Genomic DNA, 15,273 nt, shown 5'->3' on the forward strand with positions numbered 1-15,273 from the left:
ACACCAATTGCAAGAGAGTTCGTGGGGCAGTACCAGGCGGAATTTATGGGTGAACGCTCTACCACAGACCAGGTGTTCGCCATACGTCAGGTATTGCAGAAATGCCGCGAATACAACGTGCCCACACATCATCTATTTATCGACTTCAAAGCCGCATATGATACAATCGATCGGGACCAGCTATGGCAGCTAATGCACGAAAACGGATTTCCGGATAAACTGATACGGTTGATCAAAGCGACGATGGATCGGGTGATGTGCGTAGTTCGAGTTTCAGGGGCATTCTCGAGTCCCTTCGAAACCCATAGAGGGTTACGGCAAGGTGATGGTCTTTCGTGTCTGCTATTCAACATCGCTTTGGAGGGAGTAATACGAAGGGCAGGGATTGACACGAGTGGTACAATTTTCAATCAGACTGAAAAGCGAAGCTAAACAGATTGGACTAGTCATCAACACGTCGAAGACGAAGTACATGATAGGAAGAGGCTCAAGAGAGGTCAATGTGAGCCACCCACTACGAGTTTCTATCGGTGGTGACGAAATCGAGGTGGTTGAAGAATTCGTGTACTTGGGCTCACTGGTGACCGCCGATAACAATACCAGCAGAGAAATTCGGAGACGCATAGTGGCTGGAAATCGTACGTACTTTGGACTCCGCAAGACGCTCCGATCGAATAGAGTTCGCCGCCGTACCAAACTGACTATCTACAAAACGCTTATAAGACCGGTAGTTCTCTACGGACACGAGACCTGGACGATGCTCGTGGAGGACCAACGCGCACTGGGAGTTTTCAAAAGGAAAGTGTTGCGTACCATCTATGATGGGGTGCAGATGGCGGACGGTACGTGGAGGAGGCGAATGAACCATGAGTTGCATCAGCTGTTGGGGAACCATCCATCGTTCACACCGCGAAAATCGGAAGACTGCGGTGGGCCGGGCACGTAGCCAGAATGTCGGACAGTAACCCGGTGAAAATGGTTCTAGACAACGATCCGACGGGCACAAGAAGGCGAGGTGCGCAGCGGGCAAGGTGGATCGATCAGGTGGAAGATGACTTGCGGACCCTCTGTAGACTGCGTGGTTGGCGACGTGTAGCCACGGACCGAGCCGAATGGAGAAGACTCTTATATACCGCACAGGCCACTTCGACCTTAGTCTGAATAAATAAATAATAAATCTTCACAAAAATAATATCATTTGCCCACGAGTTTAATTTTTTTTCATAGACACTGAATCAATACTTACACACTTAAATTTTTCCACCGATCTCGGCTGTGCAAATCTCGGTTAAAGTTCATTAGCTGAAATATCGGCTGAATGGACGTATGAATACGGCGGCTCCTTTGAGAGCCGCAGCAAACAAATTGCTTTTTCAGCTGAGATATCAGCAAAAAATCACGAACCGAGCGCTCGGCTGTGCGGATCTCGGTAAAAGAATAAAAAAATGCCGAGCTGAACTAAGTGTGTACATATGTGATAAAAATCTCGTGTCCGTAAAATAATAATAATAAACACCACTGACCGACCAACTCTCTGTTTTTCTTTTTTACATGGTTATTTTTACACAGCCATGTAAAACAATCCCACGCATAATTTTTGCAAAGTTGCTCAATTTTGCATGATTTGAAAAACCATTAATGTTTACAGTGATTTTCGAACTTTGAACTAAAAACTGGTTTTACACGGAACGCATTCGTAAATGAATGCTTACCTATCTGTTCAGGTGCCCTGAATTAGCTCCAAGCCCGTCCTGGATCACTGTCAATATGCGATTCTAAATTTTTCTACTGGTAAAATTCTATTCAATTTCCAAGAAAAAGCCCAAAGGTAAACGCTCATATCCGCTCACCAAAATAATTGACAACTCAATCTGCTCGGAATCTGTGGCCGTTTCTGCGATTGTGACGACGAATCACCCGATAGTGAACAGCCGTTCTCATACTCGTTCCCGCAGCATCCCACCGTGTCCGATCCAGCGGCAGAAGTAACAACAAGGAGCACACGCTTCGTTCAGCTCCTGCTGCTGCTGTCGGTGCTGCCGTGTTGCTGTGGAAAACGAAAGACACGAAGGAAACCCCATAGCCCCGTTCCGATGACGACAACATGATGTATCATAGTTCAAGCTGCAGGGATGCCTGATCAATTTCGCACACAGCGTGAATTTGCTTTTATTTAATGCAAGATTCTGATAATATTATTTATAACAATCTATATGAAATACGCTCAATTGCGAATGTGTGTCTTGCTTTCCCGGTTCGATCCCGTTCCTGTCCCTGGCCCGGTCCTCGGAAGGGAGATTGTTGGGGATCCCTTGTTCGGTTCGAGGAGCTACACTTAGTACGAGCATAACCGGCAGGGTGTTCAATCAAAGTATGAATGTTTATAAAATTTCAACTTTTTGGATTGTGGATTTTTTTTAATTGCATGAGCTTACCTTCCATTGTAATCCAATAAACATTTTGTCGAAATCATTGCTCCGTTTTCTAATAGTTTTACTTTAGAACTGCATATCACACGTTGTACAGCAGAAAAATGCATTTTCAGCTAATTAACTTTACACAAATTTTATCCTCAATCTCAACAACGAAAGTTTACTTTTAGTAAGATTTTTTTAAGAACTCAGCGGATCGAATCTCATCAAAAGTTACCGGATTTTCTTAGATCTTGATGCGTGTAATCCCGTTTCTTCCTGGAGACACCCTAATATGCAATCCTAATATAGTGAAAGAACAAGAAGCCGCAGTAGTAGTACTGCAAACCACTTCAATCGAGCTTAGAGGGAGGAAGGGCACAACTCGGGCGCCATGAGTTATGGGAAACGATATTCTCGGCAAACATGCGATAAACATAATTCGGAACAGGAGAAAAGCATATTTCTTCTCATATATGCTACTCGGCGTGTATGAGTGTTTGCATTTTTTTTCCCTCCCAGTCCCAGTCCTTTGAGAAACCGTGTGGGCGAACGCGACTCTCGGAGGGCCCATGACAAGCGAGTTTTATGTTTGTGTACACATCAGCTCGACATCCTCATGGCGCGCCGGTGTGTATATTATCGAAGGAGGCGTAATTGAATTATTTTGAAAGCTTTTTCCTGCCACTTTATTTTCTTGTTATGGATGCCCACCGCCGCCAAGGCTTGCTGTGATTTTTCTCCACCCGCTCGCAATGTGAAGTAGCTACTCAAGACTCAACTCAATTCATTTGCGTTTGCTAATAAATGCGGTCGCCTCCAGAAGGGGGAGCCAATGCAATTGCAACCTCATCGTGATGGCCACTTTAGTTTTATTTGGGAAAATGCTACTTTGGTTGGCAGGCGCGTCATTTCCACGTGTCGACCTTTCGCTTTGAGAAGGTACCTCCGTCTATTCACCCCTTGCCGAGGCGCAGCATGATCCAGGAAATGAGATTTACCGCTACCGAAGAAGCTCCGATAATTGCATTAGATTAGATAATTTGGTTTCGCTCTGCGGTGTCTAAACTATCAACATGCAGCACTCGAAACCGAAATCCTTTGGCGTTGGATTATTTCTTTGCATTTGATGCTTTCATCGTGTTGATTAGATATTGATTGCCACTATTTTGCGGTGTCGAATGATACTCATTTCGGCGGCGGCTAAAATCAAAAGAAATGTAGTTAGATGAATAATGTGGAATATGAAGCTGTGGGGGCCATAGCATTGATTGTATCGGCATTCAGATTGAGATTGACATAATTTGAAGAGTGATTGGCATACAGTTTCAAGAAAATTGATCAATCTTAACCCTTGGAAATTTTATTATTATTGTTTTATTATTTTATAATTAAGGGAAACAACAATGTTATGTAGTGGTGGTAGCTTATCAAGAATTATCCCATCCCTCTGTTTTTATCAAGGATGGAAAGTCATATTATCCGAGTTACTTGAATGCTTGACATCAAAGTCTTCAACATGGGTCGTTGTTAAAAACGCGATTTCTGTTTCCGATATAACTGTTCTTTAGGATGTATATTTCGATTGTTTATTCACTATGATAATTCAATTAATTTGAATGCAATTTAGCTTTAACCCTAGCCAGCGCCGTAGCGTGTAGTTGGCCAGGTTGGACCCGCCAAGGGTGCTAAGCTTTAGGGGAGCCCGAATTCAAAATGTCGCTATGGGAAATGATCACAAATTTTTATAAGAAAATTATTTTGTGCTCTTAATGGAATGTCTTCACTTGTCTTAAGACGAGTTTGTACAATCCCATTCAATACCTACACTTGATTGTAACTTTAATAGACACGTATTTCGTCCTCAATAGTAAGTCTTCAGTGTCTCGTACTCGAACGTAATTAATCTCAAATTCACTGGTTCAAAGTGATTCAGATTCAAGCGATCAGACGATAGGAATTTTAAGAAAATCATTCCTTTACGATTTTTTGAGAATTTTACAAACACTTTTTTCGCCGAGATCTCGGTATTTTTGGTTTATTCTCCCGAAGCACCACCAAGTTTCAGGAAACATGATTTTTGCCGAGATCTCAGTAAAAGTGACGTTTTTAGTTTTAATATTTAATGACTTACAGCGGTGCCCAACTTTGCCGAGCTCGGAAAAGAGAAACTTAGTGTGAGTACTTTCTCAAGGAATCCCTTTCGATACTCTAGGAAGTATTTCTTTGAGTTGCTTCGAAATTTCCCTTAGGAATTTCTTCAGATTTCCAGAAATTCTTTCAAAAATTGTTATAGGAATTCCTTCGATCATTCATCCGGATTTTCAAGAATTCTGAAGGAATACTGCCGGGAAATCCTTTGAAAATCCGGACAGGATTCAACAATGATGTCACAGGTTTTAGAGGGGAGGGGGTCTAAGATTTTGTGACACTACATATACTAGGTGTACAAAAAAGCGTGACAGAGGGGGGAGGGTGGGTGTAGAAATCTCAAAAAGTAGTTTGCATTCGATCATTTAGTAGTTTGTCAATAACACATTCCAGAAGGTGAATTTCAAAATATGCTGTATGGTGGACTTCTAGTGCGAAGGTTTTTCTACAACTTTGCCTAATGGTTCGTTATTAGAATTCAACTAATACAACTAATAACGGAGTTGGAGCGCTAGTTGCAGTAACTTAAACTAAATGATTGGAATTTTGTTATAATTTAGTCTAAGGTACTGAAACTAAAGCTATAACTCCGTTACTAGTGGAATTCAAACAACGAACCATTCGGCAGAGTTGTAGAAAAACCTTTGCACTAGAAGTCCACCATACAACATATTTTGAAATTCAGCTTTTGGAATGTGTTATTGACAAACTACTAAATGATCGAACGCAAATTACTGAATGATCGTTAACATCCTTGCCTCCATCTTCTCAAAGTTTCGTGCCATAATATCTATGTCGTCGGCGAAGCCAAATAGCTGGACGGACTTATTGAAAATTGTGCCACTCGTGTTAATCCCTGCTCTTCGTATTACCCCTTCATGTTGAATAGCAGACACGAAGACCATCACCTTGCCGTAATCCACTGCGCGTTTCGAAGGGACTTGAGAAACTCGAACTACGCACATCATCCGATCCATCGTCGCTTTGATCAACCGTGTCTGTTTATCCGGAAATCCGTGTTCGTGCATTAGCTGCCATAGCTGGTCCAGATCGATTGTATCATATGCGGCTCTGAAGTCGATGAATAGATGATGTGTGGGCACGTTGTATTCGCGGCATTTCTGCAGTACTTGGCGAATGGCGAACACCGGGTCCGTGGTGGAGCGTTTGCCCATAAAACCCGCCTGGTACTGCCCCACGAACTCCCCGACGGCATAAAATTTGGGAGAGTACCTTGTAGGCGGCGTTCAGCAATGTGATTGCGCGGTAGTTGCTACAATCCAGCTTATCGCCCTTTTTGTAGATAGGACACACGACACCTTCCATCCACTCCTGCGGCAAAACTTCCTCCTCCCAAATCTTGCTAATGACCCAGTGCAGCGCTCTAGCCAGTGCCTCACCACCGTGTTAAAATAGCTCTCCTGGTAGTTGGTCAACCCCAGGGGCTTTGTTGTTCTTCAGCAGGCCAATCTCCTCCTTGATTTTCTGGAGATCCGGAGCCGGTCAAATTATGTCCTACGCACGTTCTCCCAGGTCCATCACCATATCGCCATCTTCGTCTGCCACATCGCCATTCAGGTGTTCTTCGTAGTGCTGCCGCCACCTTTGGATCACCTCACGCTCGTTCGTAAGAAGGTTCCCGTTTATGTCCTTACACATATCAGGCTGTGGCACATGGCCCTTACGTGAACGGTTTAACTTCTCATAGAACTTTCGTGTGATATTAGCGCGGTACAGTTACTCCGTCTCTTCACGGTCTCGATCTTCCTGCTGGCGCTTTTTCCTCCGGAAAATCGAATTTTGTCTGTTCCGCGCCCGTTTATATCGTACCTCGTTCGCCCTCGTGCGGTGTTGCAGCAATCTCGCCCATGCTGCATTCTTCTCTTCCACTAACTGCTCACATTCGCCGTCATACCAGTCGTTGCTCTGATCCGGGGGCACCAATGGCGGATCGAATATCTGTCCAGCCATCTTCAAGAGCCTGCGCCTAGCTGCTCTTCCATTGGGAGTGCCACTTCCAGCTGCTGCGCGTATCCTTGGGCTAGTCTACCGTCTTGTAGCCGTCCAATGTTAAGCCACGGCATTCGACTTCGTCGCGTGTTGTACACGGTCGAGAGTTTTGAGCGCAGGCATACTGCAATGAGGTAGTGGTCGGATTCAATATTCGCACTGCGGTAAGTGCGGACGTTCGTGATGTCGGAGAAGAATTTACCGTCGATTAGAACGTGGTCGATTTGGTTTTCCGTTTCTTGGTTAGGTGATCTCCATGTGGCCTTGTGGATATTTTTGCGGGGAAAGAAGGTGCTTCGGACCATCATTCGGCGGGGGGCTGCGAAGTTTATGCATCGTTGGCCGTTGTCATTCGATACGGTGTCCAGACTATCCGGTCTATACATTTCCTCCCTTCCTACACGTAAAAAATAACCTTATATGTTATGGCAAAAAATCATTCGAAAATACTTATACTCTTCATTATGCCACCTAATGAATGATCCCATATCAGAAAGCTAATAACATTCATATGTTAAAGAAAATTATAAGTTTTGGAATGTATGTGACTAATGCGATGTATAAGTTTTTTCTTATACATATCATTAAGCGTCTGCTTTGGCTAAAAAGTATTAGAAATCTTAATAATAAATAACATTAAATTTTTTTATGTGTACCTGTGCGTTCATGATGACGATTTTAACGATCCATCGTATGTCTGCTCCAGCTGTGCGTAGAACGCTTCTTTCTCGTCGTTGGGTCTCACTTCGTGTGGGCAGTGCACGTTGAAGAAAAGGCCTTTTATCCTCAGCTTGCACATCCATGCGTTGATTGGCTGCCACCCAATCACACGTTGGCGCATCTTACCCAGCACTATGAAGCCGGTTCCCAGCTCGTTGGTGGTGCCACAGTTTTGGTAGAAGGTAGGCGCTCAATGCCAGCTTTTCCACACTTTCTGTCCTGTCCAGCAAATCTCCTGCAGCGCCACGACGTCGAAGTTGCGGGGATGCAATTCATCGTAGATCATCCTGTCGCAACCTGCGAAACCTAGCGATTTCCATATTCCAAGCTTCCAGTCGTGATTCTTTATTCATCGCCTAGGTCTTTGCCGATTATATCGAATCTTATTATCTTTTATATTGTTCGTAATTATTGGTTTTCCAGGCGGCTTATTGGGCCTGCACAAACGTCGGAGGGCCATCGTGTCAGGTGTGTTTTGTGTCCCACCTGACACCAAGACTTGGGCTTGTGCGCTTTGGTGGGGCCTACTTGCGGATACATGCAGCTTTTTATAGGAATTTAACAGGCCCACTGTCAAACCCCACCACATACTAGGCAAGCCCCACAACTCCTGATGGCCTGGGGAGGGATCGTCAAGTCCTTGGACATAGTCCCTGCTGTCCTGTAAATCAACGTATGTTATTAAGTTATACAAAATTTCTGTAACACAATTTGTATACACTTGGTGCAGAATGGTGTTAAAATAACTAAATTTATATTAAAAAACCCAGATTAATCCACCTAGCGTTGGTGGTGCCTTTCTCGCATTTAGTTAAGACACCAACCTTATATGGGGTTTATATGATCCGATGTACCATTTATTTCATAACTTTTAAATGCAATGACCGTTCGTTATAAAATTCAATAGTGATCAACAAGGCTTTGTCCCCTGTCGAATGAAACTTGTTGCGAGAAAATCGGTTAAGGATTACTATACGAAAAGTTGTCTAATGTTTTTATAGCTTTTGTGCACACACATACACACACACATACACACATACATACACACGGACAGACAGACATGTGCTCAGCTCGTCGAGCTGAGTCGATTGGTATATAATACTATGGGTCTCAGAGGCTCCTATAAAAAGTTCGTTTTCGGAGTGAAATGATAGCCTTTCGGTACAACTTTGTTGTACGAGAAAGGCAAAAATAACACAGCTGTTATAAAAGCTTCTAAATTGTGCTATACTATCATCACAAAAATAACATATTTTGTTATATATTTTAGAACAAAAACAACTACTTTAAAACAGAATCAGATGCAAAATACATTTACTGTGCAGTTGGAAATTGTTACAGTTCTTGACTGATCTATATTGTGACCAACAACCAATACTGTTTGTTTTTTTTGGCAAGATTATAGGGTAACGGGATGTTATGTTAGGCCTGGATGCAACGTGAGCCAACGCATTTGATTGAACTGAACTTGAGTTGCGTGCTCTTGCCTACGCAATGCGGTCGGGTCTGAGCTTGACGACCGACTGGCAAATAGCTTACACAACATCACTTGATCAGTACCGTTGCTGATGAAGAATGTGTATAGCCGCACGCAACATTCTAAATTCAGTTTAGAATGCGTCTGGCTCACGTTGCATCCAGGCCTAACATAACATCCCGTTACCCTATAATCTTGCCAAAAAAAACAAACAGTATTATTTAGACTAAATACTCACGCTCCTCTAATGTGGACGTGTACAATACACATGTGGAAGTATTGGCTTGATAAATGGATTGCGAGTGATTTGACTATGCGTCCAATTTGGGAATCTCGAGCTCGTTCAGTAGCCGCTAGGTTGCGAAGGCCGACGGAGGTCCTTCGTAGCTTAGTTGGTTAAAACACCAGTCTAGCGTACTGTACGGTCATGGGTTCGAGTCCCATCTAAGGGAAAGTGGTTACCTCCAATACATTTTCCAAATCAATATCTTCCACATAACGTACATATTCACATATGAGTTTTCTTTACGTAGTAAATTCAACATTCATACAAATAACGTAGTGTATTTTGACTACTGAGTCATAATGATTTTAGAAGGGCTGTCTTGATCAACTTCACCCCAAAACAGATTACTCAAAAAATGTGTGATAATTTAATTTATTTTAATAAATGGGAACGCATTTCAGAAAACTAAAGTTGTTGTTTATTGCAACGTATAGCAGTACACGTTTTGAAAATATTTGTTTCGATTTAAAATGTAAGCACACATTGCATGTTTTGTCTTAAAAATGATCATCTTCCCCCCAGTTGACGGTATTTTGCTATATAAAGTGGCCGAATCTGTTTCTGTCACTTCGATCAAATCATAAAAACAATCTTTGACGCTCAGCTTATCTTCAATCCAGAAATATGTTCGAGCAACTAAAGCCAGTGACTTCTTATTGGACAAGTCAGTTGATTCATCGGCCATCAAACTGAACGGATAGTTTTTCAGATGTGACGCTAATTTCTCATGTTGACCTTCACCCAATACATTTTTAATCATACTAATTGCTTGCGTTCGACCAACCTTGATTCCTTTGGCAATATCGGAATACATACAAATCCCCCGCATGCTTGCAGCGAATTCCTCAATTTAATTGTAATTCAGCATTTCGCACTTTTACACTCAACGATGTGTTAGCAAACTTCTCAATCGATGACGATTGTTGTAGGCAACTAACGCTCTTCTTATGTTTCTCAGTAGCAGCATGTTTGAGGAAATCTTGGTCTATTGGAAACCGCTTAGACATTTTATGTCTTTGTTGCACACCACACAAAAACCGGCATGCTTGTCTGAACTCTGTGAGAGCCAAGTGAATTTAGACACCCAGTCTTTGGAAATTTTTTGAGCAGCCTTCTTCGCTTTTTTCGTCGCCATCGGAAGTTGATTCAAAAGTATAAGATTGCTAATGTCGTTACTGTTCGCATGACTAACATCTTGGTTTCTTCCAAACATGCACCACAACATGATGCATAAATTATGGCCAATTGAAGCTTGTTGAAGCATAATTTGGCAAAATTAGTTAAATGACTACAGCGCCACTAGCGTTCTAGTACTTATGATTCTACTCCATCGGATCATCGGCATCCTAGAAATTAAGCAAATAATAAGCCACAAAGTTGTAGGACTTCAAATAACTTGAGCTTACCTAATCTTCATCATTCAGTTCTTTGAACCCATTAGGTGCCCGCCAGAGTAAACGCGATGAGCGATGCGACGCGACACGACTCACGTAAAAGAATAACAATCATTATCATCAGGCTGTCAAATTGCACTGTCGCGTCGCATCGCACGTTGCGTTTACTCTGGCTTCGCCCTTAAGTTCATCATCATCATATGGTGTGAAATCGACGGAGGAACTTAACTGGCCCTCTCGCGTTGCGCTTTTTTTTCCTCCTAAACCGCTTGCTTCCATTGGGATGACTGATTTCTCGTATCCCACCGTTATTAAGAACTTCTTCAGAATATCCTTAATGATTTATTTAAAGAATTTCTTGGCTGGAATTCCTACGGGAAGCTCCTCGGCATTACCTACGGAAATTGTATCAGGGAAAAAACCCGAAATTCCCTTAGGAGAATTCCTTCAGAAATTTCTTTTAAAAATTGCTCTAGAAATTCCTGCGGAAATTGATTTAGGAATTCCCTCGAACTTTTTTAAAAATTGTCTTGTGCAATAACTTCTGGAATTTCTCAAAGTATTTCTTCCAGTAATTCTTTAAGAAACCCCTTCTGAATTTTGTTAGAACATCATCCAGGAGTTCTTTCGATTTGTTTTAGGACTTCCTTCGGACATTCCTTCGAAAATTTAGTTAGTTTCAAACCTTCGGATATTCCTTTGAATTTTTTTTCGGAAATCACTTCTGAATTTCATTCAGAAATTATTTTAAGAATGATGCGGAAATTACTATAAGAGCTCTTTCGGAAATTTCATCTGGAAATTCCTTCATAATTTCCGTTACAAACTCTTCCGAAAATACCTTTAATATTTCCTTTAGTATTCTTTAATAAAAAAAAATCTTCCAATTAAATTTCGGAACAAATTCTATGCGGCTTCACTAAAAAAATTGCTGAAGGATTTCCTAGAGTAAGTTTCTAAGGAATTTCCGGAAAAAATTTTTCAGATGAAAATCCTGGACGAATGCCAAAAGGAATTTCTGGCGTAATTTTCCTCATTATTCCTAGAGGATTTCTCAGAAGAATTCTTGAATGATTTTCTAAAACATATCCCGAAGAAATTCCTAAAGCAATTTCCAAACAAATTCCTCAAGGAAATTAAAAAAAAATGCTTAAGAAATTTACGAACAATTTCTCCTAAAGCAATTTTCGAAGGATTTTCTGAAACAATTTCTGTTGATATTCTGAAGGATTTTCCTTCGGTATTTCCGCAGAAATTTTCAAAGGAATTTTAAAGTGAATTTTCGAAGATTCCTAAAAGATTTCGTGAAATATTTTCCGTAGAAATTTTAGAAATTTTATTGGAATTCCTTCTTGGAATTTCCAAAGGAATTTCTGGATATTTCTCCGAAGTTATTTTCGGAGGACTTACTAGGGTAATCCAAAGATGAAATTCCAAAAAAGTTCTTGGAGGAATGTTTAAAGATATTCATTGCAAATTATTGCAAGAATCTTAGATCCGAGATAGACTGGCGGAGTTAAGCTGGGGCACGATGGGGCACGTGACCCACCAAATCGAATATTTTATTGAAATTTAATTATATCTGATGACAAGATTTTTTTGAGCTTTTAGTCGAACGTCCACTTGTCATATAAGACGAGTTTATAGTACACCCATTTCCAGAATCAAATAGGATTATACAAACTCGTCTTATGACAAGTAATTATATTTGCCATAATTTTTCTGAAAAAAAATCCTATAATTTTGATTATTTCTTGAACAATTTCCGAAGGATTTCTTGGAGTTATTTTCAAAAGAATTTTCGAAGATGCCTGAAAATTTCTTCAAAAATTCAAATAGATATTTCTCCGGTAATTTTATTGTAAATTCCTGTAGGAATTCCTTCGTAAATACCTTCAGCAATTCCTTTAGCAAAATCTATCCGAAAATCTTTCAGGCTTTGGAAATTTCTTCGATAATTCATTCTGAGTTTTCTCCAGGAATTTCTTCGAAATTCTTTTCACTTTAGGAATTCCCTCCAAAAATAATTTAGAATATATTGCTTTTATTTTTTTTTGTCTTTCCTCCTGGGATTCCATCGGAAAATCCTCTGGAAAGACCTTCTTAAATTCATCCTGAAAATTTTTTTTCCCGGAAATTTATTAAAGAGTGAAATAGGATAGCGTAAGGAAAGTTTCGGATGGTGGAAATATCCAAGGAATTTCCAGAAGAAGTTATCGAAAGAGTTTTTTTAAATAATTTTTTTCTAAAAGAATTTTTGAAGAAATTCCTAAGTGAAATTTCGAATGAATTCCAAAAATTTGAACCAAATTGGTATCAAATATTGTCTGTCCTAAGGAAGCGATTTTAGTGGATGTGGTTAAGTAATTTAAAAAAAAAAGGGGAGGGTGTGGGACGGGGGTATTGTTTAGTTATCGATCAATTCAGCATGACTTCTGAACCCATTTATCGATGTTCACCAAATTTGGAACCCATATTATCTGTCTAAGGAAGACTATATCAGACTGGGTATGAGTGCCATAGCTAAATGAGAGAGACGGTGTTGAACTTAATCTAGAATTAAAAAAACACCTAAATAAAGTATTAAAAAAAAAAAAATTAGAGAGAGGGTATATTCATTAAACGAACAGTTTAGTATACCTTTTTATCGCATAGGTCAATTCAAACCAAACACGTAAGCACGTAATCCCTACCCAAAGGAAACTATTAGGCTGTAAGGGACTTTTGGAATGGGATGTAGGGGGGGGGGGGGGTATTGGGATTGGGTATTGTTGTTCATCGGAATAATTGTATGCCCAGTGAAAAGCAATGATTAATGTGTTTCCTTCTGAATGGTGGATGTGATTGCTTCTTCAACAGTAGGCATTTGCCTGGAATAAGGCAATGGTGGGTGTGATCCCTTCTTTAAAAATATGCGTTGCCCGAATATGGCATCGATGAATGTTTTTCCTTCTTTAGAAATAGACGTTTTCCCGGAATAAGACCTTTCAAACCCAAGATCCCTTCTTCAAAATCAGTCAATGTTTCCTTAAAAGCCTTCTTTTAATCAAATGATAAAATATGAATAAGTAAACACAATTACCCTGTTGATCAATTGGTTTTATCATTTGCCGATTGTAAAAGAAAACTTCAAACCAAACTGGCAATTCCGAGCAAGGCCGGGTACATAAAGCTAGTCTCTTATAAAATCCTTCAGAAATTCTTTTAGGAATCCTTGGGAGGTTTCATTCGCAAATTCTTTTGGGAATAAATTAGAGAATCCTTTCGAATTTCCATTAGAAACTTCTACGAAAACTTCTTTCAACAAATTTTCCGGAATAATTCCTGCAGGAATTTATAATTTTCTGGTGAAATTTTGGAAAAGACTCCGTCAGGAATTTTCAAATGTATTTCAGGATAAACTTCAGAATGTATTCTTGAATAAATTAACGACAGTTTTTAAAGGTTTTTTGAAAATATTTTCCTAATAAAAACGTAAAAGAATTTGTTAAAGAATTATTAAAGGCATCTACGAAAATACCCATTGGCGTAAATAAGGGGGGGCCGGGGCGTGCCTGCACCTCCCCCCCCGGACCTACTTGTGCCCCCCCCCCCAGAAAATTTTGAAAAGTAATTAAAACTTAGTCAGTTTTTATTTCATTTACATATTTCTTAATTTTGATTATGAATTCTATGAACATATTTTTTGTTGCGTTATCACATCTATGCAAATGGTCATAGTCATTCAGCAAAGCATCGAAATATTTAAGTTGGACCCCCGGGAACATTTTCTCGATTTTTAAGCTAAAATCAATGCCGCTTCTAATTCAGGTGCTAGCTTAAAATAATAAATTTGTTCTGCATTCGTTTGACTAGTATCCTGGTCGCAGAAACATAAAAATATAATTGTATTAAGATATGAATATTTCTGTTCTATTAAACTACCATCCGCTTCAAAAAAGACTGAAGCAACAACATCAAAATGAGCACATGTACACAAATCCGGTCAATGAAATTTCGAACGACCATTCTTTCGAAAATCTTCGAGTTAATCGCAAGGTATGCCGCAAAACAGTTGATCAAATTCCTATGGAGCTTTTTGCTCTCGCTATATAATTCTGGCACAGAAAGATATAAAATTATAAAACTTAAGAATCTTCGTTACAATGACAGAAAAATCAACAACGCATTCCATTGAAAGTATTAGAACAAAACTTAGGCAACCTTCGCACTCACAACAGAGATTGCATTAAAGAAATATTTTTATAATCCTCAAAAGAGCTAGTTCCATTTAATTTTTTGGCGATTTCATAAGTATCATCGGAAAACTCTTTTGTGCCTGCTTTAGTTAGAATTTGTTTTTTAGGATAAAAAAATAGATTTAGAAACCAGTTCGTATCAGAAAACATTTCTTTTGCAGCACAATTCAGATCGATTTAGTTGCTTCTCAAGTCTCTTTGATTTTTGCAGAGAAATCTCTCACCTATTCAGAAAACCATAATAAAGCCTCTTCCTAACGTCAGTAACTACAAAAATCCTATGTTATTCTGGAATTTGATTTATGACTCATAATTTTATGACTCATGGAATTTATGACTCATAAAAAACACTCTAGGATTCCAAATTTGTGTTCATCGGTACTTAACTATTTCAGCACATAGCATACATTTTGGAATTGCATGAATACTTATATTGATTATGACAAAATTTCGTGGAATTTATTCCACATCTAAAGAGTTTCAAAAAAATCGAGATCTTTATGCATTAAGTAATCATGGAAATGCTTGAAAACTTTCAGAAATATACTCATATCGAATTTCATTTATAGATAATTCGAAGAAGATT

The sequence above is a fragment of the Armigeres subalbatus genome, chromosome 3 (genome assembly GCF_024139115.2).
Source record: "Armigeres subalbatus isolate Guangzhou_Male chromosome 3, GZ_Asu_2, whole genome shotgun sequence".
Classification (NCBI taxonomy): Eukaryota; Metazoa; Arthropoda; class Insecta; order Diptera; family Culicidae; genus Armigeres; species Armigeres subalbatus.